The sequence below is a fragment of the Mustela nigripes genome, chromosome 12 (assembly GCF_022355385.1).
Source record: "Mustela nigripes isolate SB6536 chromosome 12, MUSNIG.SB6536, whole genome shotgun sequence".
In the NCBI taxonomy this organism is placed as follows: domain Eukaryota; kingdom Metazoa; phylum Chordata; class Mammalia; order Carnivora; family Mustelidae; genus Mustela; species Mustela nigripes.
In genome coordinates, this window is record NC_081568.1 from 116,076,183 (window position 1) to 116,086,047 (window position 9,865).

Genomic DNA, 9,865 nt, shown 5'->3' on the forward strand with positions numbered 1-9,865 from the left:
ATGGGGTTGAGGTCACCAAAGCTCTTCACGTCTGTCTCAGCACAAATTTTACCATAACTTCAAAGTGTTCCATATTACAGAAACTCTGCAGTGCATGTGCTATGCACATAGAAATACTTTTGCTATTGTTAAGGAGGTTTGATGTAGTCACGCTGAAATGTATTTATGTTCATTCCTGTCGGGTTCCCATAATATGTTTTATACAAATATATGGGGGACAGAGTGGTTGATTGGCTGCTTGGTTGAGAAACAGAAGGTGTGTGACAGAGGGTCCACACGCAGAGAAGCCTAATGTGTTAGAGATGGAAGGGACCTAGAGATTACAGAGACCGAGCCCAATTTTTACCAATGGGGAAATTGAGTTAATAATATTATATACAAATGCTGTATATTTTCTAAATACTTTCTTTAGTCAAATCAACCAGCAAAGCAGAGCCTGTTAAAAATTTAATAATATTAATAGTAATAATAATAATAGAACAACTGGTGCTGTAAACATCAGGTAAGAAATGTGTGTTCTATAAGGAAAGGATAAGAATATTTTTAAAAGGTTTTATTTATTTATCTGACAGAGATCATAAGTAGGCAGAGAGGCAGGCAGAGAGAGAGGGGGAAGCAGGCTCCCCGCTGAGCAGAGAGCCCGATGTAGGGCTTGATCCCAGGACCCTGAGATCATGACCTGAGCCAAAGGCAGAGGCTTAACACATTGAGCCACCCAGGTTCCCCAATAATAAGAATTTTGACATCTGGGAGATACCCAACACTTTGTAGTTTGGGGAGTGAGCAGGCTTCAGCTGTTTTCAGGAAGAGAAACAACCCTGGAACAGCCTTTGTGTTGTTTTGTGGAGGCAGGCAATAAACAAGCAAAGCTGTCTGCCGCTGGGGGGTTCCTTCTTCCCACTAGGGCTGCGGTTTTCACTCACATCTAGAGACCCTGATCTTCTCTGTGGACCCACCCATGGCATCTGTTTCCACACCCCTCTGTCCCCTGCCAGGCTGCCTTGTTCTTCCCACAGTCCAGGTAGGATGGTCATCAGGAATGACAGCTTTCACCGCTGCATCTCGAAGAGATGTGTGTGAATGAGAATTTGCAACTCAGGTTCTAAAGGCATTAACGACCCTCCTAGCAAGATGCTTTCAGAATAAAAAGATTTTTTAGAAAAAAACATCTTCCAGCATATAATGTTGCCAAATAATTAACATATCCTAAAGCCAGCATATCAATGAGGGGTTTTAAGAGATCTGAAGATACTGTTTGGCACTCCAGCCCTGAATACTGAAGTAATAATCTTCCATCCCAGTACCTCTAATGAATTTCCTTTTTACTTGCCACACTCGGACCACATAATAACTTTACAGGTAGTTTTTCTCTTTTGGGGGCTCATATATGATAAAGAACAAATCATTCAGCCTACTTCATGATGTATCACAGGAAAGAAAGTTTCCTATTTTCCAGGCTGGACACTGCCTCTAACTCATTACATGAATTTGGGCAAATAACCTCATCTTTCTGAACCTTAAATTTCTAAAGTATAAAACGAGAGGTTATGCTGTTATCTCTAATGCCTTCTGTAGTTTAAAGACTCTGATGCACTTTGGAGCCAATGCTGTAAACATTTTATAAAATTATCGCTGTGATTACTATTTTCATTATTTCGAGTTGAAATCTGAATCCTAGTTGTAGGGATCATACTCAAAGATTTCAATTTGGCAGTGTTCAGCTAGCCTTTAGCGGTTTATCTGGATGGGCACACATGATGGTTAAGACGTCTGAAGAAGTACACAAAGTATTCTGTGGTTGACTTTGATAAGACAAAATGCTTTCTGCAGGGTGTTACTCGGATGAACACACCAGGACACTCAGCCAGACTCATCTGAACTATCCAAACCCCTTGATTCTGCAAACTGGGTTGCAGATCTTTCGAGAACAGGCTTTCTTACAAGATTGCTGGCACTTTCTCTTCCAATCCCAGCCAGAAAAACAGTAAGAACAGCCTTTCTCATATCATTTTGGCATTTCTGGTCTTGGCCCAGGCTGGAAAATTGAAGTGTAAAAGCACTTAACTGAACATTTCAGAAGGTAAAGAAATGTTCAGTTCAAGTTTAGCTCTCAAATGGACAAGTGGTTCTTCTTTTATTCACCTCATCGGACCCTAGGTGGCAAAGAAATACCATGATTTTCTCTCTGCCTTTAAAGGTATCTATTCCAAGTTCCATGTTAGAAGCAAATAAATCCTCTCATGTGCTTCTGTAAAGGGCTTTTGCTGATGTGTTAGAATGTTGGTTGGTATTCTCAATTCAGGTGTCTCTATATCAAGCCTTGCGTGGATAAATTATTGGAGAATTTTCATTAGGAAAAAAGTGACTAATGTTTTGAAATAAAGTATATACAATTTATCATATATATGCATATATATATATGTGTGTGTGTATATATATATATATATAACTTATGAACAATATACACCTGCTTTTAACTATCCCTTGTCACTCTCCTATTAGCAGAACCCTTGGTCAGATCAGTGCCAATCTGCCTCAATTCTAGTTTTTGTTTGTCTCTGTTCTCATTTTGTTCTCCGCCATGCACATGGGCAACCCTCACAAGTTCAGCTCCAGTAATGGCCCACATCATGGCAATGACTGGCTAGGAATTTCATTTTGCAAAAGTAATAGGCTAATTTTGGTCATTTCTGTCTCCAATACTAAAATTGCTCACGCCACTACCTTCAGCCCATGACCATGAGCTGATGCTGTATCTGATTATTACTTTTGCTATTTATTAATTTTTAAGTTAATATAACTCTTTTCCAGAGCAAATGTCTATTATAAAACATTTGCTTCAAAACTTCTAAGATAGAGAGAAAGTTCATGACTTTGGGACAGGCAATAATTTCTCCAATGAACACAAAAATCAATAACCATAAAAGAAAAAAGTTAATAAACTAGACTTCAGTAAAATATAAAACTCTTCAGAAGACACCACTGAGAAAATGGGAAGGCAAGCCAAGGGTCAGAAAAAAACATTTACAAAGCACATATCTGACAAAATACTCTGATCCCCAACACACAAATAATTCATTCAATTCAACAATCAGACAAATAACCCAATAAAAAGTGGACAAAAAATTTGGATAGACACTTTCACAAAAGAAGACATACAAATGGCCAATAAGCATGTGAAAATGTTTTCAACATCTTTAGTCATAAGGGAAATGCAAATTAAAACCACAGTGAGAAACTACTACATTCCCACCAGAATGGCTACAATTTATAAAACCAACAATGCCAGGTGCTGGTGAGAATGTGGAGCACCTGGAACTCTTACGCATTACTGATGGGCATGCCATGTGGTACCCCCTTGGAAAAGAGCCTGACAGCTTCTCACAAGGTTAAACATGCACCTACAACTCAACAACACTACCCTTAGGTAACTGGCCAGGAAAGATGAAAGCATATGCCCACGAAACAGTTGTACTTGAGTGTTCACAGCTGCTTTATTCATGATAGCCAAAAACTGGGAGAAAAAACTCACATGGCCTTCCATAAATAACTGGATAAACCAATCGTGGCATATTCATACAATGAAACACTACCCAGAAATTAAAAAATAAAAAGGAATAAAGTATTGATACATAGACATCATGAAGGAATCTCAAAAACATTTTGCTGACTGAAAGAAGCCAGGACAAAAAAAGATAAACAAAACACTAGATAGTGTAAAATCTCATTTATATAAAGTGCCAGAGGTGGGGGGATATCTCAGTTACAGTAATAGAAAACAAGTCAGTAGTTTCGTGGAACAGGGATAGTAAGGGTAGAGGAGTAGGGAGGAGGAGGGGGAAGGGAAGACAGGAGTGCGCAGCAGGGTGGCTAACTGACAAGGGGCTTTGGGGAACTTGGGGAGTGATGGAGTTCTTTGTCTTGATTTTGTTACTGGATTATTGGTGTATATAGTTGTAAAAAGTCAACAAACTCTACACACAAAATGCATGTGTTTTTCCTATATCAATTATACTTCAATAAAGTTGATTTCAAAGATTGCTGTGAACAAACCCCAAAGCCTAACCACAAGCAAGTTTCAAAAGGTTTTATGGATCTCCCCACTTCCCGCAGGAACAGAAAGACTTCCAATATGTGTGGCACAGAACATATTTTCTTCCTATTATTTAAAAGGCCTTTACCGCATGATTGTTTCCTTTTAGATATCTCTCTCAGATATGTACCAGGTAAACTTAAAACTGTGCATGTTTTTTTCTTGCTTCAGACACAGTTACATGTGAATTACATGTTATGAGGTATAGGTATGTAAACAACTTAACATCTTTGATCCTTAATTTCCATATCTGTAAAATGGGAATAGACCATCTCAGGATACTTGGCGGCACCAGTTCTTTTCCACTGGCCAGTCTCCCATGGAGGAGATCTGTAGGCAACAGCCATGGTGCCCAGCCCAAACGGCATGTTCCTGAAGCCCCACTTCCATGAGGAGTGGCAGCTGCACGTAGCCATGTGGTTTAACGAGCCGGCACAGAAGAGCCGCAGACATGGGGTCTGGCAAACCCAGGCACACCTCACGGCCAAGTGGACCCACCAGGCCCATTGTGAGGGGCCCCACAGTGAGGGATCACACCGAAGTGTGTGGCAAGGGCTTCAGCTTGTTAGGGTTACAGGTGGCTGGCATTCACAAGATGGCGGCACGGGCCATGGGGATCTTGGTGGATCCAAAAAGGTGGAACAAGTCCACAGAGTCCCTGCAAGCCAACATGCCATGCCTACAGTACTGCTCCAAGCTCGCCCTCTACCCCGGGAAGCCCTCAGTCCCCAAGAAGCAAGGCAACTCTGCTAAAGAATTCAAATTTCCTACTCAGACTAGTCATGCCCAGATGGAATGTCTATAAGAACAAGAAGACTAGTCATGCCCAGATGGAATGTCTATAAGAACAAGAAAGCCAGAGTCATTACAGAAGAGGAGAACTTCAAGGTGTAGCCAATCTTTGCATGGCCCATGCCAATGTCAGGCCCTATGACATCCAGGCCAAAAGGCCAAGAAAACTGCATGACAGGAAGCTGAAAAGAAAAAATAAAGTGCCACTGGTAACTTGTAATAAAAAAAAAAGTTGGGAATAATATTTAACTTATATGATCAATATCCTTCCAACGTTATGCTAAGCACAGCAAAGTTATTAATAAACTTAATAATTTCATGATTGTCTGATACTTGTACTACTAGGGAAATTTCAAGAACCCAGACTGCTTCCTCAAGAGCTTCCTTCCAAGATAGGATTATATTGAACCTGGCAAGGAAAACCCACCAACATTTAGTTTATAGCTATGCTGACCTCAAATTTGGAGAACAGGTCTACAGTTCTAAACATGTATCTCAATACACAGTCCCAGTCAAATCTCCTTTCACAGAATACAAATTATTTTCTTGGCAATCTCATCATTTATTGCTTCACAAACTTCTCTCCAGATTTCTTCCAAGATAGAGCCAACTAGACCATTGTTTTCCACATTTTTTTAAATTGTGATAAAAATACACATAACATAAAATTTACCATCTGTATTAGTTTTCTAGGGCTGCCATAACAAATACCACAGACTGGATGGCTTAAACACCAGAAATGTTATTTTATCACAGCTGTGGAAGTTGGGAAGTCCAAGTTCAAGGTATCCAATATGATTTCTCCTGAGACCTCTCCTGTTGGCTTGCAGATGAACACTTTCTGGTCACTTTCTTCTTCACTTGGTCTCTGTTCATGTGCACACATTTCCAAAATCTTTCTGTGTCCAAATTTCCTGGTAAGGATACCAGTCAGTTTGGATTAAGGCTACTCTAAGGGTTTCGTTTTAACTTAATTACCTCTTTAAAGCCCTATCTCCAAATACAGTCATATTCTGAAGATATTGGGGAGTTAGGACTTCAACGTATTAATTGGGGGAAGGAGGACCTAATTCAGCCTGTAACACCATGAGAGCAGAGCTCAGTAGTGTTAAGTCAATTCCCAGTTGTTGCACAATCCATCTCCAGAACCCTTTTCATCTTTTAAGACTAAAATTCTATGCCCATTTTATTTTATCTTTTTAAAGATTTTAATTATTTATTTGACAGAGATCACAAGTAGGCAGAGAGGCAGGCAGAGAGAGGGGGAAGCAGCCTCCCTGCTGGGCAGAGAGCCCAATGTGGGGCTCTATCCCAGGACCCTGGGATCATGAATGACCTGAGTTGAAGGCAGAAGCTTAACCCACTGAGCCACCCAGGTGCCCCTCTATACCCATTTTACAACAACTCCCCATCCCCCCTTCTTCTCTGTCCCTGGCATCCACCATTCCACGTCCTGTCTCTATGGATTTGACTATCCCATATACCTCATTTAAGTAGAATTATACAGAATCTGTCTTTTGAGAACTGAATTATTTCACTTAACAAAATGTCCACCAGGCTCAGCCATGTTGTAGCCTCTGTCAGAATTTCTTCCTCTTTTTTTATTATGGCTGAATAATAATCTGTTCTATGTATATACCACTTATTATTTTCTCATTTATCAATCAGTGGACACCTGGATTGTTTTCACCTCTTGGCTGTTGTGAGCAACACTGCTATGTAGATGGGTGCACAACTATCTCTTCAAGGTCCTGCTTTCAATTCCTTTGGATATATACTCAGAAGTGGACTATCTGGATCATATGGAAATTCTGTTGGAGTTCTTTAGGAGTTTTCCATAGGGACAACACCATTTTACATTCTCACTAATGGAGCACTGAAGCATCACCAGTTTTTCCACATCCTTACTGATCATTCTTTTCTATTTGTTTGGTTTTGGTTTTTTGGTTTTTGTGGGTTTTTTTTTTTTACAATAACTATCCTAATGGGTGCTAGATTTGCAGTCCCCTAATAATTAATGATGTTGGGCATATTTTTATGTGCTCATTGGCCATTTGTAGATTTTCTTTGGAGGAATGCCTACACGAATTCTTTGCCCTTTCTGAATCAGGCTAAATATTCTCTTCACTACGACCAACAGTAAGAAATATACGTCCAGCCTAAGTGTGAACTTGGGCCCATGGGCGTGCACACAATCACACACCCTTGCTGCATCAGATTCACCCTAATATTTTCCATTCTGTTTTTCTTTTAAAATGCTGGTCACCCTCTGCTAAACTGTTTTTACAACTGACTGATGGATTGCAACCTAAAGCTTGAAAAACAAGCTAGGCCCTACGTTTCTCCACCCCTAGATAGGAGTTCTTCCTCTTACCTGTACTGTGCTGAATATCTTCTCTCTGTCCTGCACATATATCCTTCACCCTACTGTACTCTCTAGAAGGCTGACGTCTGTGAACCACGTTAGTGGACTCGTGTGACCTCTGACTTCCTGTTGGGTTTGGCCAATAAAAACAACTGCAGGAGAGCTGGAGGAAAAAGAAGATGGAGTGTGTAGGACCCTGCCCCACCCACCGCCACTCCTCACAGGCAGCCTCTCTAGGTTTAAATAAACAGTACTTACTCTCATGTCTCCAGGCCTGTGAAGATAACAAACCCCATTATTAGTAGCTCCCCAAGCCTACACTGTCCCATGGTGGGTCCCCAAACCCTGCCCACACCTTCATAAACAGTCCTTTCTCAAACTCTCTTCAAATTCTCCTGTTTGAGCCTGCCATCCCTTTCTTGCTAGGGCCCTAACTTCTTAAATATAGATGGTCATTTTACTATCCTCTCTGCTTTTCTTCATACTTACAGTTTTAAAAAATGAAAAAGTAAAAAGAGAACAGTTACGAGGAATCACCCTAAAGTAGAGATGGTCCTTGACTTACTATGGCTCAACTTACGAATTTTCAACTTTACAGTATAAAAGCAATACTCATTCAGTAGAAACTGTACTTTGAATTTTGGTATTTTCTCAGGCTAGCAATATGCAGTACAATTCCCTCCCTGACAGTAGTGAGCCACACCTTCCGTTATGTCACATGATCACGAGGGTTAGCAACCGATATACTTAAAAGTATTCTGGGCCCACACAGCCATTCTGTTTTTCACTTTCAGTACAGTGTTCAATAAATTATGTGGAATATTCAGTAATTTCTTGCAAAATTATTTTTGATGACTTTACCCTACTGTAGGCTAATGGAAGTGTTCTGAGCACATTTATGATAAGCCAGATTAAGCTATGATATTTGGTAGATTAATATACAGTAGGTTAGGTGTATCAAATGTATATCTGACACAATATTTTCAATTGATGATAGGTTTATTGGGCCATAACCTCACCGTAAGTTGAGGAAGATGTGTAACTAGAAGTAAGGCAGGTACAGTTAATGCTTCACCAAGATCTTGACTCTCTCTGTGGTCACTTGGCTTGCGTCTAGCCACAGCCACAAGATGACCGGTATTTGTTGTCTTGTCTTTGTTTTGTGTTTCTCTATTAGCCTCAGCTTACCTGTTCACTTTCCCCAAATTTACTAGTCACTTATATTATTTCTAATAACCAAACTTGATACATTTCCCCTTCCATAAAACAGAGGCCCTTCTGATCATGAGAGCCCATGCAACCAAAGAAATTAAAAGTGATTGATAAAGGGAATGTGAATTATACCTCTAAAATGCCTCCTCTTTTTGCCCTTCCACTCATGGTAAAAACTTCTCTTGGTATTCTCTCTTCCATTAAAAAAAACTTTGTTCAATTCCATACAAAACTAGTGTTACTGGTTTCTAGACATGTTCTCCCTGACTTGGATCCAGACAGGAGAAAAAAAAAAAAAAAAAGTAAGGAATTAAATATGTCATTTTCAGGAACAGTTTTTTTCTTACAGGTTTAGAGTAGATCCATAGTAGAAATGATCTTGCGTCTACCACCTTCCAACCAATAGCTTTTAAAACTCACCAAGAGGACCGATGTCAGCAGGAGGAGTAGCAGCGGCAAGCACAGGAAGACAAATGGAAACAGGAATGGAGACTGATAGAATGACAGAGCTCACACACTGGTCTCGAGAAAAGCCAGAGAGAACAAGAAGAGGAATCTGACTTATTTTAGAGAGGTTTTTCCTCCTAACCAACTCCTTTCCCCTTACTCAGCCCAGGGTCGTTATAGCACACTGAGATTTTAAAAAGTGCATTATCTTTTCCTCTTTCCGTTTCTCTTGTCTATTAAGACCGTTGGAGGAGTGGAAACCCTTGATGGCACTAGTGACACAGCAATAACCTCAGGCAGACTTTGATTTTCCTAGGGAAAGGGATTTATAATTGTCTCCTTATTGGTTTTTGCTGTTTACAGGAGAGAAATCCAACCAGCTATAAATCTCCTTAGTTCAACATGACATCCCAGTTAAATATAAGTACTTCCTTAAAATACATTGCCATGATAGGACATGTAAAACACAGACATCAACTCTCCTTTTTTTCCTAAAATCTTGGTTCTTAAAAAGCAAAGATTTTCTATACGGAAATCAAGTTGCCTGTTGAGCACTTATTACCAGCCAGACATGGTTTTAGAGCCTTGGTGACCAAAATAAAATTCTGACCTCAAGAAATTTGTAACCAGTCAGGGGAGAGAGGTGAAGAGAGAAGTAGGGACCAAAGCGTGTGTGACAGCAGTCCCCACAAGGGTATGCAGGTACTGTGGAAACACAAAGTGTATCTACTCCGATGAAGAAGCCCAGGCAAGCATTCTTAGACATTATCTGATCAGGTGAGAAGTAATAGACCACTAACATTTACTGGGTATTTACTTGAACCCACGTATGGTTTTGGCTCCCACTCATTTAATCTTCATAAAAACCCTGAAAAGGAGATACAGTCACCGACATCACTGTTGTCATCATCGTCATCACCATCAAGGTCCAGGAGAGCAAAGGACCGGGAAACAGG

At 40.2% G+C, this 9,865-nt stretch overlaps 1 pseudogene; it reads left to right on the forward strand.

The window, feature by feature from the left end:
- The first annotated feature begins 4,245 nt into the window (after nucleotides 1-4,245).
- On the forward strand, nucleotides 4,246-9,216 carry LOC132027595 (large ribosomal subunit protein eL13-like; annotated as a pseudogene).
- The last annotated feature ends 649 nt before the right edge of the window (nucleotides 9,217-9,865 follow it).